At 40.2% G+C, this 27,519-nt stretch overlaps 1 protein-coding gene across 2 annotated transcripts in view; it reads right to left on the minus strand.

Moving 5' to 3' along the window:
- Positions 1 to 27,519, minus strand: part of ARMH4 (armadillo like helical domain containing 4) — a 122,956-nt gene that overhangs the window by 48,488 nt on the left and 46,949 nt on the right. The gene's annotated exons all lie outside the window — the stretch shown is intronic.

The following is a 27,519-nucleotide window of genomic DNA, read 5'->3' on the forward strand; positions in this document are numbered from 1 at the left end:
ATGTGCTATATACTATGATAGGTCTAAGGAATTCAAAGATGAATGAGGCAAGATTCCTTGCCTTCAACGAGCTCACAGTCCTATAAGGAAGACAGACATTAACAAATACAATATAACACTATCAGCAAAGAGAAGTACAAGTATAAACAAGGAAGTAATCAACTCATGATAATTCTCCCAAATAAGATGATATCTGCATCAGGTATTGCAGAATGAGTAAGCATTCCACAGACCAAAAGAGGAGAAGGGGAGAAAGGAATTCCAGACAGAGAGGCCTGGATATGCAAAATCTTAGACACATGACAGGCCACAGCACGCTAAGGTTAAGAAGCATTCAGTGTGGCAGGGATGTGAAGTACACAAGGCAGGAGCAGAGGTAGCAGAAGGTAAGGTTATAGGATGGCAGGTTTGAGGCCAAAATGTGCACAGCCTTAAAGGCCATGCAAAAGAGACTCATATTATCTCATAGGTAAATAAGGTAGCCAACACAAGGCTTTAATTTCAATGGGACTATGCTGTCTTATTCAAGTTGACTGTTTCTCAGAACCTGGCCTAACACCCTCTCAGGATATAAGTATCTGTTCAGTGGGGTTGCTGCTGCTACAGCAGACATAATCGGTCTTGTGTTTTAGAAGGATTTCACTGAAAACAGTGTAGAGGTGGACTAGAAGTGGAAGAGACTGCAAGGAAGGAGATCAGTAAAGAGGCTCCTGCAATGGTCTGGGCGAGAGAGGATGGCAGCCTAACAAAGGCTGGATGGCAAGAAAGGATGTGTCCAATAGCCACTTAGGAGAAAGAATTAATGGGACTTTGCTACCAACTGGATGTGGGAATTGAGTGAACAGAGAGGAATCAGAGATGACACCCTGATTTCCAACTTAGACAATGAGTGTTCCCAAATGGCTTGTTACCCCTATCAGCTCAAAGAGGAGGAAGAAGTCAACAGGATCCAGATCACAGGTGGAAGGGTTAGACTTGAACAGGGGGTGAGTCACCTCTTCCTTTGAGTCAAAAAGGAAGGCAGACCCGCTACACTGGAAGTGAGGACAGAGGAAAATTAAAGGGGCTGGCCTTCCCTGGTGGTCCAGTGGTTAAGACTCCACTCTCCCAGGGCAGGGGGCCTGGGTTCGATCTCTGCTCAGGGTACTAGATCCTGTATGCTGCAACTAAGACACAGCACAGCCAAATAAATATTAAAATATATATATATATTAAAGGGGCTTCTAGGTAGTGACCTCAGATCCATTCAAAGCCCCTTTAGGTAGATGAAAAAACTGAAGCTCAGAGCAATTAAAAGACACCCAAGACCACACCATACTTTAGAAGCAAAGCCAGAGCAATATAAGAAGTTTCCCCAGGGCTCCTCCCATGATATTACAATGTTTCCTTTCATAAATTAACATAATATCAAACACTTTAACTTCCTGAGTATGGAAATGGCAGAGGGCACATGTAAGTAAATTAAGAGAACTTGTGTACAGCTATGCCTTTCACTGTTCTGCTCAGCTCTTGGCAATCTGTTTTATGAACTGTACACTGGAACATTTGTTTTCTTTATTCCAAGGAAAATAGTTGGAAGGATCAATAGATATAGTCATACTAGCCTTGAGGCCATGGTTTTTCTAATATGACAAATAAATGTTTTTTGAATGAATTAAATACAGGTGAGTGCAGACCACAGAGTTAAGTTTAAAAAAAAAAAAGCTTAGTTTTGCAATTTCTTAACTGAAAACAAGGCAAGAAAAGTTATTACTGATTCACCAGAACACATTTCTGCTGTCTTTGCAATACAAATTTTTGAGTCTCTTTAAAAGGAGGCATTCAGATTTACTCACTTGTTTTTATTCATTACCTGGGATTCTTAATAAATTGAATTTAGAGTTTCAAAATGTAATTCATGAGTCACTGGAGATACAGCAAATATTGAACGGAGTAACTTCATGTTCCTTGTCAATATTTCTTTCTTTCTTATCTGCTTAAAATGTTCAAGATCGAATGCATGCTCAGTGCCTCCCTCCAGCCAGGCCACGTAACTGTTACCAAAGTAGCTCCCAGTTGTGCTTTAGGCTGACTTCAAACCCTAATGGAATGTGAAGCTTTTCATTTAATCCATACACCCCAGTGTGGAGTGAATGTAGAAACAAGGGAAAGACAGACCACTTCAACATTCAGTTTTACCTTCCAAGTATCACACACCAATAAAATAATCAAGAGTACCTGTCAAAGTATCTGACATATAAAAGGTACAAAGTCGGGCTTCCCTGGTGGCACAGTGGTTGAGAGTCCGCCTGCCGATGCAGGGGACACGGGTTCGTGCCCCGGTCCGGGAGGATCCCACATGCCACGGAGTGGCTGGGCCCGTGAGCCATGGCCGCTGAGCCTGCGCGTCCCGAGACTGTGCTCTGCAACGGGAGAGGCCACAGCAGTGAAAGGCCCGCGTACCGCAAAAAAAAAAAAAAAGGCACAAAGTTTTCAATATCTCAAGGGAGAGGTAATGACATTAATTAATTAATTTTAAAAAATTAATTAATTATAAAAATTTTATTTTTAGATCTGTCAAATTATCTAAGTACCATAAAATCAGGAAGGAAGACATTTTTCTATGTATTTCAGATGGTACTGATAACAAAGGAGATAAAATAAACCACAAGAACCCGTGAGAATCTTAGAGTGAAGGAATCCAGGTGCTGGCTTTCTAATTTGTACCTTGATGTATAATATGGGCACCTTCTGAAACACCATTTTATCTCAGAGACCATCCCTGACCCCTCCACTCAGTCAGGTCCCCTTGTCGTCGACTTCTTTTCATCTAGTAGTTGCCCTGTGATTACACTAATCTCTCTATACTTCTTTTTTTTCTTTTTTGGTATTGCCTTTTTAATTGCCTGTCTTTCCCACCCGACAGGAAGCCAGACTGTCTGTACTGTTCATCATGGTAAGTCCAGAGCCTTGCAAGTACCTCAAACACCGTAGGCACCTAGTATTTCTTGAATGAATGAATTGGTAAACAAAAGAAAAATGGAATGGAATGGTTTGCTGAATCAACTTTTTTTCTGAAAAGATTTGCCCATAGCTGGACACATGTTATTAAAAATAATAAACAGTAATATACTGTAAAGGATTTGAGTTTCAGGTGGAGAAGAAAGCTACATGCTCAGTTATTTTAAAAGCTACTAGTACTCCTTTCCTTTTTCCGCTAATAGAATCCTTTTGGCCAGCACTTTCCTGGAGCTTTAGTTGACTGCAGTGACATCTACTGACAAGTCAGAGGAAGAACCATCTTTTCACCTGCTGGTCGCAGGTGGTGCCTGAGACTAGACCCCAGGGCATTCACTCAGGTGTCACCCTGTCGTCCTGCATAATGATTCTTACAGAATGTTATCTCCATTTTACAGATAGAAGACTTGAGTGCATATTTCATTCACATATCCCACAGCAAACCAGGGACAGAGCCCTCAATAACGACTCCTGGCTACAACGCCCCTCAATGCAGCCTTGCTGAATGAGGAGGGGGACGACTGTCACACAAATGCCTCCCTAGAGGAAATGAACCACTAGCGTACCTCCTCTGTATCTGAAAACTACCTCTCTGTCTATATTTGTCTTCAAGAAATTCCCACCCTTTTGAGAACTTGCCCCATAAATTTTTGGCAAGTCCAAACTAAATGAATGGTGAGGAAAAAAATCAGGAAACCTAGAATAGTAAAAGGAAACATCTTTATGCCATTTTGCAAAACTAATATAACCCTGTTATTATTCTAGTGCCTCTTGTTCACTTAAGAAGTCACTCTGGGGACTTCCCTGGTGGTCCAGTGGGTAAGATTCCACGTTCCCAATGCAGGGGGCCTGGGTTTGATCCCTGGTCGGGGAACTAGATCTCGCATGCATGCCACAACTAAGAGTCCTCATGCTGCAACTAAGAGTCTGCATGCCACAACTAAGATCCCACTGCCACAACTAAGACCCAGAGCGGTCTAAACAAATAAATAAATATTTTTTAAAAAAGGAAGTCACTCTGTGTTAGCTCATCACTAAAGCCAATCTGCTGCTTATGCTATATAAAGAAGAAAAAAAATACTAGAGACAGCATTGCTTCTGATTACAGCCAAACATATCCCAAGTTATACACTCATATGCTTACAAAATTCCAAATCTTACACGGGACTATGTTGTCTAAAATAAAGTAAAAAGTCAAACACCACCCACCCCGAGCTGCTGTCTCCTCATCAGGTCACTCTGTCCTCTGACGCTCACTCTGGTGTGTGCACATTCATGCTCAATGCCTTTGAGCTCTAAAGCAAGTATTATCCTAGCAAGCAATCCACTGTTGCTTTCTCTTAGCCTCCTTGCTTGATCTCAGAAAGGATGAACTTATTGACTTAACCAGAAAAAAAATCATCTTTCTAAAGCTGCAATCTACCTTTAAACAGACTTTTTTCTTCAACCTGTGCTTAGAAGATGTAAGATAATGTGACAAATACTATGTGGGATTTTCTGTTTCAGCAGATCAAAGGTAAAGGACATTGGAGATGGAGAAAGTGACCTGGAAACCCCAGATCTAGCTTCTATGCCAACTAGCTCTGCACTTGGAACAAGTTATGAACTACACTGAGCATCAGTTTTCTCAGCAGTAAAGTGGGGATATTAATGACTCTCTGTTTATATCATTGTTAGGACAAAGTGTGTTAAAACGTTTAGTAGGCGCTTCCCTGGTGGCGCAGTGGTTGAGAGTCCGCCTGCCAATGCAGGGGACACGGGTTTGTGCCCTGGTCCGGGAAGATCCCACATGCCGTGGAGCAGCTGGGCCCGTGAGCCATGGCCACTGAGCCTGCGCGTCCTGAGCCTGTGCTCCACAACGGGAGAGGCCACGGCAGTGAGAGGCCCACGTACTGCCAAAAAAAAAAAAAGTTTAGTAAACTCTAAGAGGGCCATACAAATTTAAGGAAGTGTTATCGCTTAAACGTCCAAATTGAATGATTGAGGAGGTTCTATTATACTTTCATATACCTTGATAAACAAGAGGACTGAAGAATTTAAGATTGCAGAGGACTCTGAAATTGACCTTAATTCAAACTTTTGCTTAAGATGAAATAACTGAGGGGATAACTCATAAGGACAACCTCCTGCAGGGCAGTAACCAGGCCTCCTAACCACCAGCTCATGCTCCTTCCAGGCACCGTCCTCGGCGGTCCCCAGCGAGGCAGGTCTCCCATCCCACCCAGCATGGATCGTCTCCTCTCTAGAATATTGTCATGTGTCCTGTTCTGTACCCCTCACGTAAAGAAAGGTTCCTACCTGATTCCAGACCACTCAGAGGAAACTTGGAAAATAAAACCTATAGGGAAAGATCAATAAATCACAGATTATTCCACTTAGAGAAGAGAAAGCTGTGGAAGAATTCCATAAGTAGCATGGTTGCAAATGCTCTTCATTTCCACTGAGGACCAAACGAATGGGGATGGCAGTGATATACTGGTAAATGCTTAACAACCAATTCTCCTGAGAAAAGGGGAGGGAGTGTGTGTGTGTGTGTGTGTGTGTGTGTGTGTGTGTTTATAAATTTTACTGATATAAAGCATGTGTAGCACACAATGTACAAACAGCCATAACAGACATAATATTCTTTTTATAAATCTTATACAGCCAATTGATTCTTACAGAATGCATTCATTAGTTTTTTTTAACATCTTTATTGGAGTATAATTGCTTTACAATGGTGTGTTAGTTTCTGCTTTATATAACAAGTGAATCAGCTATACATATACATATATCCCCATATCTCTTCCCTCTTGCGTCTCCCTCCCACCTTCCCTATCCCATCCCTCTGGGGGTCACAAAGCACCAAGCTGACCTCCCTGTGCTATGCGGCTGCTTCCCACTAGTCATCTATTTTACAATGGTAGTATATATATGTCCATGCCACTCTCTCACTTTGTCCCAGCTTACCCTTCCCCCTCCCCATGTCCTCAAGTCCATTCTCTATGTTTAAGTCTTTATGCCTGTCCTGTCCCTAAGTTCTTCAGAACCATTATTTTTTTAGATTCCATATATATGTATTAGAATACGGTATTTGTTTTTCTCTTTCTGACTTACTTCATTCTGTATGACAGCCTCTAGGTCCATCCACTACAAATAACTCAATTTCGTTTATTTTTATGGCTGAGTAATATTCCATTGTACATATGTGCCACATCTACTTTATCCATTCATCTGTCGATGGACACTTAGGTTGCTTCCATGTCCTGGCTATTGTAAATACAGCTGCAATGAACATTGTGGTACACGACTCGTTTTGAATTATGGTTTTCTCAGGGTATATGCCCAGTAGTGGGATTGCTGGGTCATATGGTAATTCTATTTTTAGTTTTTTAAGGAACCTCCATACTGTTCTCCATAGTGGCTGTATCAATTTACATTCCCACCAACAGTGCAAGAGGGTTCCCCTTTCTCCACACCCTCTCCAGCATTTATTGTTTCTAGATTTTTTGATGATGGCCATTCTGACTGGTGTGAGGTGATATCTCACTGTAGTTTGGATTTGCATTTCTCTAATGATTAATGATGTTGAGCATTCTTTCATGTGTTTGCTGGCAATCTGTATACCTTCTTTGGAGAAATGTCTATTTAGGACTTCTGCCCATTTTTGGATTGGGTTGTTTGTTTTATTGATATTGAGCTGCATGAGCTGCTTGTATATTTTGGAGATTAATCCTTTGTCAGTTGCTTCATTTGTAAATATTTTATCCCATTCTGAGGTTGTCTTTTGGTCTTGTTTATGTTTTCCTTTGCTATGAAAAAGCTTTTAAATTTCATTAGGTCCCATTTGTTTATTTTTCTTTTTATTTCCATTTCTCTAGCAGGTGGGTCAAAAAGAATCTTGTTGTGATTTATCTCATAGAGTGTTCTGCCTATGTTTTCCTCTAAGAATTTTATAGTGTCTGGCCTTACATTTAGGTCATTAATCCATTTTGAATTTATTTTTGTGTATGGTGTTAGGGAGTGTTCTCATCTCATTCTTTTACATGTAGCTGTCCAGTTTTCCCAGCACCACTTATTGAAGAGACTGTCTTTTCTCCATTGTATATCCTTGCCTCCTTTATCAAAGATAAGGTGACCATATGTGCGTGGGTTTACCTCTGGGCTTTCTATCCTGTTCCATTGATCTGTATTTCTGTTTTTGTGCCAGTACCATACTGTCTCGATTACTGTAGCTTTGTAGTTTAGTTTGAAATCTGGGAGCCTGATTCCTCCAGCTCTGCTTTTCCTTCTCAAGATTGCTTTGGCTATTCAGGGTCTTTCGTGTTTCCATATAAATTGTGAAATTTTTTTGTTCTAGTTCTTTGAAAAATGCCATTGGTAGTTTGATAGGGATTGCATTGAATTTGTAGATTGCTTTGGGTAGTATAGTCATTTTCACAATATTGATTCTTCCAATCCTAGAACATGGTATGTCTCTCCATCTGTTTGTATCATCTTTAATTTCTTTCATCAGTGTCTTATAGTTTTCTGCATACAGGTCTTTTGTCTCCTTAGGTAGCTTTATTCCTAGATATTTTATTCTTTCTGTTGCAATGGTAAATGGGAGTGTTTCCTTGACTTCTCTTTCAGATTTTTCATCATTAGTGTATAGGAATGCAAAAGATTTCTGTGCATTAATTTTGTATCCTGCTACTTTGCCAAATTCATTGATTAGCTCTAGTAGTTTTCTGGTAGCATCTTTAGGATTCTCTATATATGTATCATGTCATCTGCAAACAGTGACAGCTTTACTTCTTCTTTTCCGATTTGGATTCCTTTTATTTCTTTTTCTTCTCTGATTGCTGTGGCTAAAACTTCCAAAACTATGTTGAATAATAGTGGTGAGAGTGGGCAACCTTGTCTTGTTCCTGATCTTAGTGAAAATGGTTTCAATTTTTCACCATTGAGAATGATGTTGGCTGTGGGTTTGTCATATATGGCCTTTATTATGTTGAGGTAAGTTCCCTCTATGCCTACTGTCTGGAAGGTTTTTATCATAAGTGGGTGTTGAATTTTGTTGAAAGCTTTTTCTGCATCTATTGAGATGATCATATGGTTTTTCTCCTTCAGTTTGTTAATATGGTTTATCACATTGATTGATTTGCCTATATTGAAGAATCCTTGCATTCCTGGGATAAACCCCACTTAATCATCGTGTATGATCCTCTTAATGTGCTGCTGGATTCTGTTAGCTAGTATTTTGTTGAGGATTTTTGCATCTATGTTCATCAGTGATATTAGCCTGTAGTTTTCTTTCTTTGTGACATCTTTGTCTGGTTTTGGTATCAGGGTGATGGTGGCCTCGTAGAATGAGTTTGGAAGTGTTCCTCCCTCTGCTATATTTTGGAAGAGTTTGAGAAGGATAGGTGTTAGCTCTTCTCTAAATGTTTGATAGAATTCTCCTGTGAAGCCATCTGGTCCTTGGCTTTTGTTTGTTGGAAGATTTTTAATCACAGTCTCAATTTCAGTGCTTGTGATTGGTCTGTTTATATTTTCTATTTCTTCCTGGTTCAGTCTCGGAAGGTTGTGTTTTTCTAAGAATTTGTCCATTTCTTCCAGGTTGTCCATTTATTGGCGTATAGTTGCTTGTAGTAATCTCTCATGATCCTTTATATTTCTGCAGTGTCAGCTGTTACTTCTCCTTTTTCATTTCTAATTCTATTTATCTGAGTCTTCTCCCTTTTTATCCTGATGAGTCTGGCCAATGGTTTATCAATTTTGTTTATCTTCTCAAAGAACCGGCTTTTAGTTTTGTTGATCTTTGCTACAGTTCCCTTCATTTCTTTTTCATTTATTTCTGATCTGATCTTTACGATTTCTTTCCTTCTGCTAGCTTTGGGGTTTTTTTGTTCTTTATTCTCTAATTGCCATAGGTGTAAGGTTAGGTTGTTTGAGATGCTTCTGGTTTCTTGACGTAGGAATGTATTGTTATAAACTTTCCTCTTAGAACTGCTTTTGCTGCATCCCATAGGTTTTGGGTCATCGTGTTTTCATTGTCATTTGTTTCTAGGTATATTTTGATTTCCTCTTTGATTTCTTCAGTGATCTCTTGGTTATTAAGTAGTGTATTGTTTAGCCTCCATGTGTTTGTATGTTTTACAGATTTTTTCCTGTAATTGATATCTAGTCTCATAGCATTGTGGTCAGAAAAGATACTTGATATGATTTCAATTTTCTCAAAATTACCAAGGCTTGATCCGTGACCCAAGATATGATCTATCCTGGAAAATGTTCCATGAGCACTTGAGAAGAAAGTGTATTCTGTTGTTTTTGGAAGGAATGTCCTATAAATATCAATTAAGTCCATCTTGTTTAATGGATCATTTAAAGCTTGTGTTTCCTTATTTATTTTCATTTTGGATGATCTGTCCATTGGTGAAAATGGGGTGTTAACGTCCCCTACTATGATTGTGTTACTGTTGATTTCCTCTTTTATGGCTGTTAGCATTTGCCTTATGTATTGAGCTGCTCCCATGTTGGGTGCATAAAGATTTACAACTGTTGTATCTTCTTCTTGGATTGATCACTTGATCATTTTCTAGCGTCCTTCTTTGTCTCTTGTAATAGTCTTTATTTTAAAGTCCATTTTGTATGATATGAGAATTGTTACTCCAACTTTCCTTTGATTTCCATTTGCATGGAATATCATTTTACATCCCCTCACTTTCAGTCTGTATGTGTCCCTAGGTCTGAAGTGGGTCTCTTGTAGACAGCATATATACGGGTCTTGTTTTTGTATCCATTCAGCCAGTCTATGTCTTTTGGTTGGAGCATTTAATCTATTTACATTTAAGATAATTATCAATATGTATGTTCCTATTACCATTTTCTTAATTGTTTCGGGTTTGTTATTGTAGGTCTTTTCATTCTCTAGTGTTTCATGCCTAGAGAAGTTCCTTTAGAATTTTTTGTAAAGCTGGTTTGGTGGTGCTGAATTCTCTTAACTTTTGCTTGTCTGTAAATGTTTTAATTTCTCCATCAAATCTGAATGAGATCCTTGTTGGGTAGAGTAATCTTGGTTGTAGGTTTTTCCCTTTCATCACTTTAAATATGTCCTGCCACTCCATTCTGGCTTGCAAAGTTTCTGCTGAAAGATCAGCTGTTAAGCTTATGGGGATTCCCTTGTAGGTTATTTGTTGTTTTCCCTTGCTGCTTTTAATATGTTTTCTTTGTATTTAATTTTTGATAGTTTGATTAATATGTGTCTTGGCATGTTTCTCCTTGGATATATCCTGTATGGGATTCTCTGTGCTTCCTGGACTTGATTGACTATTTCCTTTCCCATATTAGGGAAGTTTTCAACTATAATCTCTTCAAATATCTTCTCAGTCCCTTTCTTTTTCTCTTCTTCTCCTGGGACCCGTATAATTTGAATGTTGGTACGTTTAATGTTGTCCCAGAGGTCTCTAAGACTGTCCTCAATTCTTTTCATTCTTTTTTCTTTTTTGTTTTAAATTTATTTATTTGTTTGTTTGTTTGTTTTTGGCTGCATTGGGTCTTCATTGCTGTGCTCGGGCTTTCTCTAGTTGAGGCAAGTGGGGGCTACTCTTTGCTGTGGTGAGCAGGCTTCTCATTGCAGCTGCCTCTCCCATTGCAGAGCACAGGCTGTAGACACACAGGCTCAGTAGTTGTGGTGCATGGGCTCAGCCACTCCAAGGCATGTGGGATCCTCCCAGCCCAGGGATCAAACCCGTGTCCCCTGCATTGGCAGGCAGATTCTTTAACATGCACCACCAGGGAAGTCCCCATTCTTTTTTCTTTATTCTGCTCTGCAGTAGTTATTTCCACTATTTTATCTTCCATGTCACTTATCTGTTCTTCTGCCTCAGTCATTCTGTTATTGATTCCTTCTGGAGAATTTTTAATTTCATTTATCGTGTTGTTCCTCATTTTTTGTTTGCTCTTTAGTTCTTCTAGGTCCTTGTTAAATGTTTCTTGTATTTTCTCCATTTTAGTTCCAAGATTTTGGATCATCTTTATTATCATTACTCTGAATTCTTTTCCAGGTAGACTGCCTATTTCCTCTTCATTTGTTTGGTCTGGTGGGTTTTTACCTTGCTCCTTCATCTGCTGTGTGTTTCTCTGTCTTCTCCTCTTGCTTAACGTACTGTGTTTGGGGTCTCCTTTTCACAGGCTGCAGGTTTGTAGTTCCCGTTGTTTTTGGTGTCTGCCCCCAGTGGCTAAGGTTGGCTCTGTGGGCTGTGTAGGCTTCCTGGTGGAGGGGACTGGTGCCTGTGCTCTGGTGGATGAGGCTGGATCTTGTCTTTCTGGTGGGCAGGACTGAGTCCGGTGGTATGTTTTGGGGTGTGTAATCTTATTATGATTTTAGGCAGCCTCTCTGCTAATGGGTGGGGTTGTGTTCCTGTCTTGCTAGTTGTTTAGCATGGTGGTGTCCAGCACTGTAGCTTGCTGGTTGTTGAGTGGAGCTGGGTCTTAGCATTGAGATGGAGATTTCTGGGAGAGCTTTTGCCATTTGATATTACATGGAGCCGGGAGGTCTCTGGTGGACCAGTGTCCTGAACTCGGCTCTCCCACCTCAGAGGCACAGGCCTGACACCCAGCCGGAGCACCAAAACCCTGTCAGCCACACAGCTCAACTTGGTACGAGGGATGCTTGCCAGTGAATTAAGGTGCGAAAAAGACACAAGGCATAAATACCAAAGGTGTTGTGTGCAGTGCCAACTCTCTGGTTCCACCCTTTCATTAGTTTCTGCCAAACTTTTTTAGCTGTAAGTAGCCTATGGTTGCAATTCATCTATGATTTGACAAGTGGAGTTGCACCCCATCCCACTAACCCTTTTCTCAATACATTTACTGTCATTAACTCTGACGTGTAATCTACTGTTCAGCTATTCCTCATCCTGATACAAATTATATTCATTAAACTGAAGCCACTCTCAGCTTTGGCACTAGACACAACACACTTTTTATCTGCATTATTAAGGGTTTTCTCCATCACTTAATTCTAGACAATCAACAGAACAGTAAATCAAGCCCTGATTTGTAGCATTTGCCCATTTCTGTGGTATAATTATTCCCACCATAGCCAGTTCTAAGCTATCAATATGACAACACTGAATGCAGAGTTGGGAAAAGAGACACAGCAGCCCACCATTACATAGCACTTCCACCATACGGACACAATAGATGTAAATAACCTCAAGAGCACAGAGAGAACTAAAATGTAGTAGAATAATTAGGAAATGAAAAGTTTTGAGTATGTTTACTTCTATTTTTAATATAATTTATTTAAGTTTAATTTTACCTTATTAACTAAATTAAATTTATTTAAATGTAAGTTTAATTTATAAAATAATAATTTGATTTTTAATAATGGCTGGATTTAACAATTGGTTTACAAAATTCCTGAAACTTTAACAATTGGCTCTTGCAATTCAGTAAGTGCTAGATCCAGCATGGGGCTCCCAAAACTGTGAGAGGGATTTGGGTTCATACATTAAGAGCAGCATTTTCATAGAGCAACCATATGATCCAGCAATCCCACTCCTGGGCATATATCCAAAAAAGACAAAAACTCTATTTCAAAAAGATACATGTACCCCAATGTTCATAGCTGCACTATTTATAATAGCCAAGACATGGAAGCAACCCAAATGCCCATCAACAGATGACTGGTTTAAGAAGGTGGGATATATATATATACAATGGAATACTATTCAGCCATAAAAAAGAATGAAATATTGTCATTTGCAGCAACATGGATGGATCCAGAGAATATCATACTAAGTAAAGCCAGTCAGACAAAGACAAATATTATATGATATCACTTATATGTGGAATCTAAAAAATTATACAAATGAATCTATGTACAAAACAGAAACAGACTCACAGACACAGAAGACAAGTTTATGGTTACCAAGAAAGGGAGTGGGGGCGGGCGGGGGGGTGGATAAGCTAGCAGTATAGGACTAACAGCTACAAACTACTATATATGAAATAAACAAAAAGGATTTACTGTAAAACACAGGGAACTATATTCAGTACCTTATAAAAACCTATAATGAAAAATACATATATATCTGAATCACTTTGCTGTATACCTGAAACTAACACAATATTGTAAATCAACTATAATTCAATTTTTAAAAAGAGCAGCATTTTTGCAACCAAATACAGATGTGGGTTTAATTCTTGGCTCTGTCACTTGTTGAATGTATGAACTTGATCTTAAATTTCTTCATAGTTAAAATGGAGAAAACATTACTATCTCTTAGGGTTACTGGGAGGATTAAATCAGGTTCTCTGTAAAACAATGAAATTAGAGCATTTTCTCAGGCCATATACAAAAATAAATTCAAAATGGATTAAACACCTAAATGTAAGATTGCATACCATAAAACTCCTAGAAGGAAATACAGGCAGAACACTCTTTGACATAAATTGTAGCAAAATATTTTTGGATTTGTCTCCTAACGCAAAGGAAACAAAAGTAAAAACAAACAAATGGTACCTAATTAAACTTAAAAGCTTTGCACAGCAAAGGAAACCACTGACAAAACAAAAAAAATAACCTACTGAATGGGAGAAAATATTTGCAAACTATATGACCAATAAGGAGACAATGTCCAAAATATATAAACAGCTCATACAACATTCAAAAAGATAAACAACCCAGTTAAAAAATGGGCAGGAGACCTGAATAGACATTTTTCCAAGGAAGCCGTACAGATGGCCAATAAACACATGAAAAGATGTTCAACATCACTAAGCATCAGAGATATGCAAATCAAAACCATGAGATATCACCTCACACCTGTCAGAATGGCTATCATCAAAAAGTCTACAACTAACAAACGTTGGTGAGGATAAGGAGAAAAAGAAACTCTTGTACATTATTGGTGGGAATGTAAATTGGTTCAGCCACTGTAGAAAACAATATGGAGAGTCCTCAGAAAACTAAAAATAGAGCTACCATGTGATCCAGCAATTCCACTCCTGAGTATATACAAAGAAAATGAAAACACGCACCCCAGTGTTCATAGCAGCATTATTTACAATAGCCAAGATATGGAAGCAACCTAAATGCCCATCAACAGATGAATGGATAAAGAAGAAGTGGTATATATTGATATATAATAATGGGATATTATTCAGTCATAAAAAAGAATGAAAGTCTGTTTGCAACAACATGCTTAGACCTAGAGGGTAGTAGGCTTAGCGAAATAAGTCAGACACAGAAAGACAAATACCATATGTTATTACTTATAAGTGATATCTAAAAAATAAAACAAATGAATGAATATAACAAAACAGAAACATACAGATAGAGAACAAACTAGTGGTTACTACTGAGGAGAGGGAAGGGAGAGGGGCAAGATAGGGGTAGGGGATTAACAGGTACAAACTACTATGTGTAAAATAAATAAGCTACAAGGATATATTGTAGAGCACAGGGAAACATAGCCATTATTTTATAATAACATTAAATGGAGTATAATCTATAAAAATACTAAATCACTATGTTGTACACCTGAAATATAATATTGTAAATCAACTATACATCAATTAAAAATAATAAATAAATAAAATCAATTTTTCTATGTTAGCATCATAGCCAATACCTGGTATGTATGAAACATGCAAGAGTGTATGTTATTTTTGTTGTTGAAGAATTTTCTCATCATTAAGCAATGTAATCAGTTTCCAGGGAAGATCAAATCCTCTTCTCTGAAAGTTTATGGAAATGGAAGAGATATCCATACGGAACTCACTGTGGGAATGAAGCCAGGGATGAGTGATCCCCTAAGTCTTCAAATCATTATAATTTCTTTTCCTAAGAACCACTGCTATCTAGTGTTATTGAAAGAAAAGAAAAAAAGAAAGAGAGAGAGAGAGAGAGAGAGAGAGAGAGAGAGAGAGAGAAAGAAAGAAAGATAGAAAGAAAGAAAGAAAGAAAGAAAGAAAAGGAAGGAAGGAAGGAAGAAAGAAAGAAGGAAAGAGAGGGGAGGGAGGAGAAAGAGAGGAAATAAGGAAGGAAGAGAAAGAGAGAGAGAGAAAGAAAGAAACAAAGAAAGAAAAGAAGTCCAATCTTTTCTTCCCTATGCAAGTAGCTCAGTGATATTAAAGGACTAAGTTTATTTTCACTTCAACCCAGATATTTATTTCTTTGGAAAGAAAGAGAGAACAAAGCTTTGGAAAATGGAAGAGGGATAAAAATGGGTGTAGGAGCTAATAAAGCAAGAGAAGCTGGAAAGGAGGAGAGTTAACAAGTGAGACCTGGAACACTCATACACTGTTGGCGGGAATGGAAATTGGTGCAACTGCTATGGAACACAGTATGGATATTCCTCAAAAAATTAAGAATAGAACTACCATATGATCCAGGTATCCCACTTCTGCATATTTATCCAAAGAATACAAAAACACTAATTTGAAAGCTATATTGCATTATTTATAATAGCCAAGATATGGAAACAACCTAAGTGTCCACCAACACATGAATGGATAAAAAAGATGTGATATATAGATATAAAATGGAATATTAGACATAAAAAAGATGAAATCTTGCCATTTGTGACAACATGGTTGGACCTTGAGGGTATTATCCTAAGTGAAATAAGTCAGATGGAGAAAGACAAATACTGTTTGATTTCACTCATATGAGGAATATAAAAAGCAAACAAACAGGGCTTCCCTGGTGGCGCAGTGGCTAAGAATCCGCCTGCCAATGCAGGGGACACGGGTTTGATCCCTGGTCCAAGAAGATCCCACATGCCGCGAAGCAGCTAAGTTCATGCTCCACAGCTACTGAGCCTGTGCTCTAGAGCCCACAAGCCACAACTACTGAAGCCCACGTACCTAAAACCCGTGCTCCTCAACAAGAGAAGCCACTGCAATGAGAAGCCTGCACACCTCAATGAAGAGTAGCCTCCACTTGCTGTAACTAGAGAAAGCCTGCACACAGCAACAAAGACCCAACACAGCCAAAATTAAATAAATTAAATAAATAAATTTAAAAAAAATTCTTTTTAAAAGCAAAAACAAACAAAATAAATGAACAAATCAAATAAAAACGAACAAGTAGATATAGAGAACAGAGTAGTGGTTACCAGAGGGGAAAGAGTTGGGGGGGAGGCAAAGTGGGTAAAGAGGATGAACTGTATAGTGATGCATGGAAACTAAATTTCTGATTGTGAGCATGCTGTAGGATGTACAGAAGTATAAATACAATGTTGTACACATGCAACTTATATAATGTTATAAACCAATGTTACTTGGATTAAAAACGAAAAGAAAAAATATGCTACCCAGAAGGATTGAAAGTTGGTCCTAGGGAAGCTGACCAAGAGGGCAAGAGAGGCACCACCTGATAAGAGGAGACTTGGGAAAGGGGAACTTGAAAGAGCATCACCTGGGTGCCCAGGAGTCACGTGAGAGCGACTGCCGCCTGCCTGCAGACCAGCTGCCCTGCCAAGAACACACTGCTGAACCCAGGCTTGAGCCGCTTGATCCTCCTGTCAGGGCCACCTACCAGAACTTTGTTTTGTCTGCACCAAGGCCTCAGCCTGACTGGCCAGCAGCAGTGATGTCTGTCCAGGCCTTAACCTTGCTTAGTCCCCTCTGAATACCCTGTGAGCTCTCCACACCATGGCCAATGCCCCAGACCATTCTTAAGCCCCATGAGGGGCCCACAGAGCACGTGGTAGTGTGTATTTGGTAGGCACACAGAGCAGGGGGCGGGGAGGCTGAAGGAAACAACCTAACGTCCCCTGAGCTAACCCACTCTTAGCCATTAATGACACACTAGTTATAAAAGGTTTTGTTCCCTATAAGGATAAGTAAGATCCAAAGATTTTCAAGAGTGACAACTGATGCAACAATGTCTCAAAGTGAAAAAAATGAGGTCAAGAGCAAGAGTGGATACACTGGCCTCCAAGAATACTCTGTATGGGTAAAAATTATATCCTAACTTACAAATGGAGAAACTGAGGCTGAGAGAGGTCAAATAATGCTCTCAAGTTCGGGGAGTTAGTAAGTGATACAACCAGGATTTGAATCCACATTTTTTAACACCTTTATTGGAGTATAATTGTTTTACAATGGTGTGTTCGTTTCTGCTGTATAACAAAGTGAATCGGCTATACATATACATATCTCCATATCTCCTCTTTATGACTCCACTGCTCACATACACACATCTCCTGAAATCCAAATTCCTCTTGAAACCACATTGGTCTTTAAAATTCCACCCTTTTCTTCTTCATCAGGTTCATTTTTAGTTGTACTATCATTTTAGTTAACAGAAATTTTTAGGAACTACTACCAATCATACCAATCTTGAGTTGTGTACCATTTAGAGTTAATGAACAGAGACAAGACTACTTTCTTAGCTTCCTGACACTTGCTTTGCTGAAGTCCAGAGCACAGTTAAATAAGCCCAGCAATCCCTCCAACCGTAAGATGAAATGGACATTGCCTCTTACATTTCAGCTATCAGTTCTGTTGGATTTGCAGTTCCTCTCGTCTCCTTCATCTTCACATTAAAACCATCACCAGGGCAAGACAAAAGCTTAGGAGCTGCTCTGATCCCTGTCACAACTTCATGTGACCACTGGGAACTACATGGGACCTGGCACTTGTTTAGTGGTCTGAATTTTTTTTTCTTTTTTTTTTTTGCCACACTGCTGGCTTGTGGGATCTTAGTTCCCTGACCAGGGATCAAACCCAGGCCCATAGCAGTGACAGCACTGAGTCCTAATCACTGGACCACCAGGGAATTCCCAGTGGTCTGAATTTTGAAAGGATTGTTCACATCTTCCACACGCCAAGACCTAGGAGACATCAATTCTGCTTCTTTCTATTTTTATTCCCATTTAATACTCTATACCTAGCCTCAACCTAGGACCCTGTACTGTCACTGAGGTTACAGCTACCTTCCTACACAAATGTCCTTCAAAGCACATCTGCTTCATTGGAAGAAAGATGCCCTTCTGTAGCAGTCATTGCTCGTGGCCTATCCAACAGCCACTCACTCCTTCTTTGTTGATAGAACCCCAATTCTATCCAAATATCCCCTCCTTGGTGCAGGATGTGGATTCTGACTCATCTAAGCCAATAGTAAGCAAACCTTTTCTGTAAAGCGCCAGACAATAAATATTTTTGGCTTTGCAGGCCATAAGGTCTCTGTTGCAACTACTCAACTCAGATGTTGTAGGGCAGCAGTCCCCAACCTTTTTGGCACCAGGGATCAGTTTCGTGGAAGATGATTTTTCCATGGATGGGGGTGGGGAGAGCAGGGGATGGTTCAGGCAGTAATGTCCGCAATGGGGAACGGCAAATGAAGCTTCACTCGCTCACCCGCCACTCACCTCCTGCTGTGTGGCCCAGTTCCTAACAGGCCGGACTGGTACCGGTCTGCGGCCCAGGGGTTGGGGACCCCTGTTGTAGGGTGAAAGCAACCATAGGCCATAGGTAAAAAAAAATGGGTGGGGCTGTGTTCTAATAAAACTTTATTTAAAGAACAGGCATCAGGATGAATTTGAGGTGTACTCTCTTGACCCCTAAACTAATGCAATGGGACCACTGTAGTTCTATTTCTTTTGCTAGTGATTGGTTTAGACATGAGCATATGATATAACTACAGACAATGAGAGATGAAGGAAGATCTTTGAGCAGCTTTTAAGAGTCTTCCTTCTTTTTAAAGATAGTAAGGAAGAGATGATCCCTCTTTTCTGCTGGCCATTATCACATCAGGATGTGATACCTGGAAATGTCACAGCCATTTTGAGACCATGGAAATTTGGGAGCCACTCTGACCTGTGGGACACCCAGATGTTCCCCTAAGTGTGAACAGGGAACAGTGATATCTACCTATGAAAGCTAAATGATGCAAAGTAAATCAAGTGCTTTGCAATATGAGTACAGAGCAAGCACCCAGCAACAACTGGTAATTTTACTCTACATTTATGTGCCCATAAAAATGCTATGTAAAAGGTAGGTGTTCAATAAAAACTTTGAAGAAGTGTGTACTTTGATGTTTTTTCTCCCAAGAGCAAGGCTGGATTTGCCGTGTTCTAATCTGCTCTGACTGGGACTCTCCCGTGATAAATGGCACATTCACGTGGCTCTTTTTTAGGATTCAGCCTGTGATCCTTACCTGAAGGGAGCTGGGGGGTGGCTTCCTTGGCACTTTGCTCTTACGAGCCACAGGGAAGTCCTAAAATTCCAAACTTCTTAGAAGCACAAATAATAACTACGGAAATGATCTGAGTAGCTGGATTCACGGTAAGAAGATCTGTCAGTAAGATTACACACACTAGCCAAGAGTGGCAGGGGCCATCCTCATTCCTCCTCTGCAGTAGGTAACAGCCAGGTGGTTTTACTTTTGAGGATACTAAGGCACAGAGAGATGAAATGCCCTTGTCGCTATCATTAAGAGTAAAATAATAACAATAATAAATTAAATAAGTAAAAACTTTAAAGCAGAGCCAAAACTAACTAGTCTAAGGATCTAGAGAATTCTGTCTTTAATGGAGGACAGAGAGGACCAACCAACTGCAGCTTTAATAAAAGCAGATACTATAAAATTCTAACTCCTTTTTTTTTTTTTGCGGTACGCAGGCCTCTCACTGTTGTGGCCTCTCCCGTTGCGGAGCACAGGCTCCGGACGCGCAGGCTCAGTGGCGGCCATGGCTCACGGGCCTAGCCGCTCGTGGCATGTGGGATCTTCCCGGACTGGGGCACAAACCCGTATCCCCTGCATCGGCAGGCGGACTCTCAACCACTGCGCCACCAGGGAAGCCCCTAACTCCTTTTTAAAAAGACCTCTAGACCTGTTAATCTCCCAAGTAAGGCTTCCTCAACCTCCCATATAAAAAGTATGCCCAGGGCTTCCCTGGTGATGCAGTGGTTGAGAGTCCGCCTGCCGATGCAGGGGACATGGGTTCGTGCCCCAGTCCGGGAAGATCCCACATGCCGCGGAGTGGCTGGGCCCGTGAGCCATGGCCGCTGAGCCTGCGCGTCCGGAGCCTGTGCTCCACAACGGGAGAGGCCACAACAGTGAGAGGCCCGCGTACCGCAAAAAAAAAAAAAAAAAAACTGAATGGTTAATGGACTGTTGGGTGGACCACTGGGTCATGCTGGAAAAAAAAAAAAAGAATGAATCAGCAAAAGCCACTAGAAATCCTTGTCAGATTTTTAAATAATTCAACTATTGCACTCTCAAGAGCATCTAGGTCTTCAAATTTGTGCTGGGCAGTGGATTCCCTCTTCTTACATATAGTCTTACTGGGAACTCCCAATGTATACAAGCTCCTTGAGAAAATACGGAGGAAAGGACAGAACCCAGGAGTCTTTCTTACCAGGTCCCTTGCCTTCTCTGCCTGTTGAAGTCGACCTAACCTTCAAAATCTCATATAAATGAGCTTCTGCTTCACTTTGCATGTATATACCTACACATGTAAAGTTACAACAACCCTATGAGCTAACAGTTATGATGCCCTTTTTTAGAGTTAGGAAAACCAAGGCTCAGAGAAGTAAAAGATTTGTCCAGGGTCAATGGCGGCAAAGAGAAGACTTGAATTCAGGATGTCCTGACTCCAAATTCTAGGCTTTCAACTGCCTCCCTGCATGTTGTCTCTAATGCTTTCCATGGTTCCCCTTGGTTGAAACTACTATTTCAGGACTTCCCTGGTGGCGCAGTGGTTAAGAATCCGCCTGCCAATGCAGGGGACAGGGGTTTGAGCCCTGGTCCGGGAAGATCCCAGATGCCACGGAGCAACAAAGCCCATGTGTCACAACTACTGAGCCTGCGCTCTAGACCCCTGCAAGCCACAACTACTGAAGCCCACGTGCCTAGAGCCCGTGCTCCACAACAATAGAAGCCACCCCAATGAGAAGCCCACGCACCGCAACAAAGGGTAGCCCCCGCTCGTCACAACTAGAGAAAGTCCACACCCAGCAATGAAAACCCAATGAAGCCTAAATAAATAAAGAAAGAAAGAAAGAAAGAAAGAAATTTACTATTTCACCCTTCTGTACTTTCAGAGCATTTTTTTCCACAGCATATGTCACTTCCTGCCTCACATTATAGAGTTTTCGTCCCCATGACTCATATGCTCCTGGAGAGCAGACACTGTGTTCTGCTCATCACTAAGGATCTAGTAATAATTTATAAATAGAAAACTGGGTTTTCCTCAGTTCTCTGGGGTTTGCCTTCCTAGAGGAAGTGTCCCTGGAAGCATACCCCTGAAAATGCAAGTGGTCACCAAGCTGGTTTTGCTTCAGCTAAGCTGCAATAACCACCATGACCACCACCACCACCATCTGCCCCACCTTCATCCGGGTGGGGTCACATGACTAGTTTTCACCAATAGAATCTGAGTGGAAGGAAAATGAGTCCATTCCAGGCTGAGGAATTACAAGCAGGCTTCCCTAAATTCTCTCTTTTTCCTGCCTCCTGGCTGGATGCAGAGGATTCACTGAGGTCGCATAGGCCTAAGAAGATAGTGGAGACACTTGGTAGAAGTGTAACTAGTGACAGTGGAACTGTGAAGAGGGGAAGTAATAAATCTACTGTGTTAAGCCACTGAGACTGGAATTGTTTGTTACAGCAACTGACCTTCCCTGACAGATACATCCCCATTTATCCAAAGTCTACCATTCAGTTCTTTTAGCTAACATGTATTCTTTTACAATACAAATGCTTCCAAACAAATTAGGGCTACAAGGTATTCTTTGAGATAAGGAAGACATTACTGAATATTCTTTTAATGGAGTGTTGGAGCCCCTGAGAATTATCTGATTCCCTTTAGGGCTCTGAATCGCCTTTGGACTCTTTCACAACTCTTTAAATTGCAGATAACTGATAGCCATACAAATAATTCTTCTCTAGACGAGAAAATTAATTGTCCAGTGGAGAAACAGTCCTCATCCCTCGGAAAAAGTCTGTCATGCATCCACTTGTAAATTCACTTTAACAGTCTGTTTTTTTTTGTTGTTGTTGTTTAAAAGTTAGAGTTTATTTGACAATACACAAGTGATTTGCAAATTTTATGGTTTAGTTGGAGCCAAATTTGAAACAGTCCTTGACTCCACATAAATTTGTGATTCTTTGATCTTTCCTTTGAACAAGTTGTGGCATCCGCCTGGTTCCTTTATTAATTAATGAGCTTTTAAAAATCTTTGACACGTTCAATTTATATCAAGAATCATAATTATATCTTCTTTAAAAATATTTTTTTGGGGGCTTCCCTGGTGGCGCAGTGGTTAAGAATCTGCCTGCCAATGCAGGGGACATGGATTTGATCCCTGGTCTGGGAAGATCCCATATGCCGCGGAGCAGCTAAGCTCACGCACCACAACTACTGAGCCTGCGCTCTAGAGCCCGCAAGCCACAGCTACTGAGTCCGTGCACCTACAGCCTGTGCTCCGCAACAAGAGAAGCCACCGCAATGAGAAGCCTGCACACCGCAACAAAGAGTAGCCCCCGCTTGCTGCGACTAAAGAAAGCCCACGCAAAGCAACAAAGACCCAACGCAGCCAAAAATAAAATAAATAAATAATAAATTTATTTTAAAATAAATAAAAATAAATCTTTTAACAACTATGAATTATTGACGGTCCCTCAAAGTCTTTAAACCATGTTCTTAAAGAAAGAGTGTTCTGATTATAGTGAAAGGGATTAAGAGAAGACTGAAGCCTCTTTGGATCCCAGGGCAGTCCTGGGTGGACACTACCAGTGCTGAAAGGAAGGGTGGAAAGCGAGGATGATAAGGATGATGACCAGGGAGAAGGAGGAAGAAAATAGAACACAACAAACTTCCCCCTCATCATGATTTTTCCCATGGTTTTCCCCTACCTCCTTTTCATTAGTGGATTAAGTAAATGAGTTGTTTTTAGAACTATCTGTGGTTTCTGTGGCTCAGCCCTGAATAGTAAGGCCTACCTAGCAACAGCTCTTCACTTTAGCTCTGTGTGCATGGCCTCCATCACCCACCTGCTTCCCACATGGCAGGGCTCAGAAGCCCAAGGCCGTGGTCCTGCAGGATGTGCAATACTTTATCAAGCTTGTGATAAACAAACCTAGGTGGTAGTTCCCCTGGTGCCTGTGGCCGATTTCATATCAAACCTTATGCTGTTGGAAGCTGCTGACATTACTTGGAGCATTCATCCCCAAGGATTCATCAAAGCCATCCTGTTCCAAACAGTTGCTGTCCTCTTTCAAGAGGAGCAGCTTGAAATTCAAATCCCATTATTTCGGAAAGATTTCAGCCCTGAAGGAAAACTTAGAGGTGGAAAGCGTAAATCACAATTCCCTCAGCTGTAAACACTCCTCTGTTTTAAATTCCTTTCCTGGGTCTTGATAATCTGGATGTTTGTAAAGTTTATTTTAAAGATTCTTCACATGAATTGAAACTAGGCATTCCTTGTTGGACACATATCTATATTTTGTGCCAGATTCTGTGAAAATATCTTTCTGTCCAACAGAAAATCAGAAAAGTTCTTAGTTGGAAAATCAGAACCCCGTGGTTATTAATTCTCAAATGCTGAAATGAAATGAACTGGCTGACTTCAACCTCACCTGATCACTAAGCTAAGCTTTGAGGATTTAGCATCTTCTTTTTATGATCTCAGTAGAGAGAGGGGGAAATTACTGAATTGCTCTTTTTTCTGAAATGCAAAAGTTAAGTGCATTCTTTCTCTGATCCAAATTAAGGAAGACAAATAAAACTGGGGAGACTACAAATATTCCAGATCCTTAACACAGCAGACCTATAACATTTGATTAATTCACCTTAATTTAGCATCATGTAACTTCAAATCAAGAGATAAGGACACTGTTTTCACTACTTTCTCAATTTTGTTTTAACATAATTGGAAGCTTTTTAACATCATCTTTGTTTCCTCTGTATTTTTCAAAGAGGACAATTTATACTCAGTTTCTTCATTTCCGAAATTTTTTTCAGTCCTCTCTGTATTTCTTGTTTAATTCCCAGAAGAGCCCACTAGATGTTTTCATATGTTAATAATTCCCCAACTGAGCCTATGAGTGTATTGTGATTACAAAGAAATTAGTTCAAAGTACTCTCCTCAGATATAATGTGCCCTATTAATGTTTTTATTAACTGTAACTGATGAAGAGATTATTTTCTGGCTTAGTTCCAAGAATCCTTTTTTAGCTCTCCAAAGGAAAAGTGACTGCTGAATTTTCACATAAGAAATTCATTCCTAATGAATGAAATGTGATTTTTTTTCCAATTCTCTAATTCAATATAGTTTAATCATGAAAATACAGATAAGGGCTTCAACTTCTGGAAAGCATTAAGTCTATTATCTCACACAGATCATTAACAGAAATAAAGATGAATAATGTGAAGCTGAGATATTTGGCTTTAGTTCCAGAAGGCTCTTCTAAATCAACAAGTCCAAATTTACTTTTTTTAAACCTTTGATACAAGAACCTATTATCCAGGGCCTTTTAAAGGGCCTTAAAGACATGAAAAGAGAAAAATTTTGTTCAAACCAGAACCCTAAAACATTTAAAATACTATACTATAATTATAAGTTTGTTCTAGTCAGAAGTGAGATACAAAAAGACAACTCAGTTCTCTGACTTGGAGAAGCAATGATCCAGTGGCAAAGCAAATCAGGTTTAATAAATTTCTCACTTCCATGTAGGTGATGCTATGGCTGTTTTTATTCTTTGGTAGAAGCTATCAAAGGCCTTATCGCTATTAAGCCACCTAATTAGCTATTTGGAAATTTTTTAAATGATTGATCACTATGAGAATGCAATCATTTGATTCTCATCTGATTCAGATTCTAAGGTAATAAAGGTAGCTGGCCCAGCATTTTCAAGGTCTGATCATTAAACGGTGTAGAATCACTCCAAGCTCATTCTAAAAAACCATTCTAAAATGTTAGATTGCTGCCCACAAAAAAGAAAAGGTAGTTACTCAACACAGTGCAGGTGTTAGCTAATGCTATGATGGTAATCATTTTGCACTATATAAGCGTATCAAATAAACACGTTGCACACAATGTTATGTTAATCATATCTCAATACAGCTGGAAAAAATAAAATAAAACATTAGATTATGTTCCGGAAAAAAATCTGGCCTCAAAATGTTATCTATGGTTGATGACCTGAAGGCATGCTATAATTAGTTCATTACTAAGGGCTTTGTAGATGTAAAAACTATTTTGAAGTAAGTAGAGAGAACCAGAGAAAGTTAAGATCACATGAAGTCCTACCTGTCATGTGATATTTAAGCTTCACCTCAGTTATAAGCATTATGGAGAGCCCTCAGTACCTGATCAGTTACCATTTTTTTCCACAAATCCAAGTAACTCCGTTTAACATGCCCCCTCCTGTCCCCTACACTGCTATCCAGGATAGTTAAATTAGGGACTACTGTTTAGTTGTCAGAGCGCAATAAAACATCCCCATCCCTCCTCCCAACTGTGCTGGACAGTTTCAGGTCCAGCATGGCTACCAGCTGGAAGAGAAACCCCTTTTAATCAATCAACAGTACTCAATGCTGAGTACTAGATATTGTGCACTTCCAAAAAACTCCTAAGCAAAATGAGATAGTGGGGTGGAAATGAGCCCTACTGCCAAGAACGGCTGGGGGAGTTTCACAGGGGAGGACTGAGTGGGAGTTAGGGTTGCCGGGAAAGGCTTCAGCGAGAGCCGAGGTGTGGGGCAGACAGACAGAAAATGGAGAAGACCATCCCAGGAAAAAAGAATAATGGTGGAAAAAAAATGCCGGGTCCGGACATGTCATGTCTGATGCATGTTCTGGTGACAGTGATTACAGCCCGATGAAGGCAGAGGTCTTGGACAAAGCAGTCGAGAGAAACAAGGAGGGAAGATAGACCCCAGACAGATCCCGGAGGTCCTTGAATATATCAGGGGTGTATAAAAGAGACAAATACACTTATAAGAAATGCTTCCTACCCATGAACTGTTGAATCCCTGAGTTACCTTCTGGAAATCTCTGATTCCTTGATTTTATATTCAATCTCTCCTTCATTTCTGCTGTGGTGTATTTTTAATTCGCACCACCAATCCTCTGAATTTCAAAAATAGCTCTGGCTTCCTGAGGCCAGTTTGAGAGGTTGGCAGTTCTTTGAGATCACACAGAACCTACTACTACAGTACTGGAGAGACCCAGCTGCACAAAGATCAATGTTTTAACAACCAAGACTGATTTCCCTTCCTCCACACAGGAACATCCCCAGGGAAGCTTTATGCATAGGGGAGTTGGCTGCAGACCGGGCTGTGGCTGCCACTGTGCTCTCCACTAACTCTGTTCTACGAGTTTCCTTCATTAGCGTTTGAGACTTAGAGTTGACTCCTCACTAGTTTTTTCAAAAGAAATCTTTGGAGGAGAATAAGGGAATTTGCAGTGTCCCACAGCTGACTTGGGCAAAGGGAAGTGTGTGTGTGTGTGTGTGTGTGTGTGTGTGTGTGTGTGTGTGTGTGTGTGTGTGTGTGTGTGTGTGTGTGTGTGTGTGTGTGTGTGTGTGTGTGTGTGTGTGTGTGTGTGTGTGTGTGTGTGTGTGTGTGTGTGTGTGTGTGTGTGTGTGTGTGTGTGTGAATGATCTGAGTTCTACCACTCTTGGAATTAATGAATTTCAAAGCCTCAATTCCAGTCTGCCTGAAATTCTTGGTGCAAAAGTCCTACATATAGCTGAGAAAAATCATTAACTGTCAGTCCTAAAAAGAAAATTTAACACAACCCACAAAATCATCCATGCCATCAATCCTTTCCTCCTTCCAAATGACTTAACATTTCCTATGTGGAAGGAACATAAAAGTTTGACTGTAGCCATTATACATAACTGCTCATCAGAAGTGTCACGAACACCAAAATGAAAGAAAAAGACCCAGAATACATTACATTCTTTTTAGGCCAGAACCTGGTTTCGTTTAGCCTTGGCCAGCTATCTTTTTGATTTTTGGTTCAAGACGGGTGTCCTCAGAACATACCTGCGAGCACGGTTGGAAGTGGGCAGCAGGAAGGAAGTCTATTCACTTTTATGTATTTAACCTACTTATAACCTACCCCAGGCTAAAAAGAGGATTTATGGCTTCTAACAAAACTACCTACAATATAACAAGTTAAAAATAAATAAATGGAAAACTCAGGAAATAAATGCATTTAAAACCTAAAATCCTGAGTTTGTCAGATTTTTCACCACAGGCATGGGGATTTTCTCCCCTAGAAATTTCTCCCCTAGAAATCCCCAACTAATGCTAATCTGCAAGTAACCAACAGCTCAAATAGAAAGATCTATGAAGAAATGATTTATTGGACTTGGAAGGCATCCTGCTCTACAGACCTAACATCCCTTAAGCACTCATTCTCCTGAGGTGGGGAGAGGCAGGGATCACAATCTCTAATTTAAACTTTGGCACCAGTGTGTCCTGCCTAATGTGGAAAAAGGAGGTCTACACCCGAGTTCTGCTCCTCTTGTCTCAGAAAAATAATTCAGTTCTTTCCAAAGAAAGAGTGAATGGCATTACTCTTAAAT

This window comes from Mesoplodon bidens (genome assembly GCF_964165515.1).
Source record: "Mesoplodon bidens genome assembly, chromosome: 3".
In the NCBI taxonomy this organism is placed as follows: domain Eukaryota; kingdom Metazoa; phylum Chordata; class Mammalia; order Artiodactyla; family Ziphiidae; genus Mesoplodon; species Mesoplodon bidens.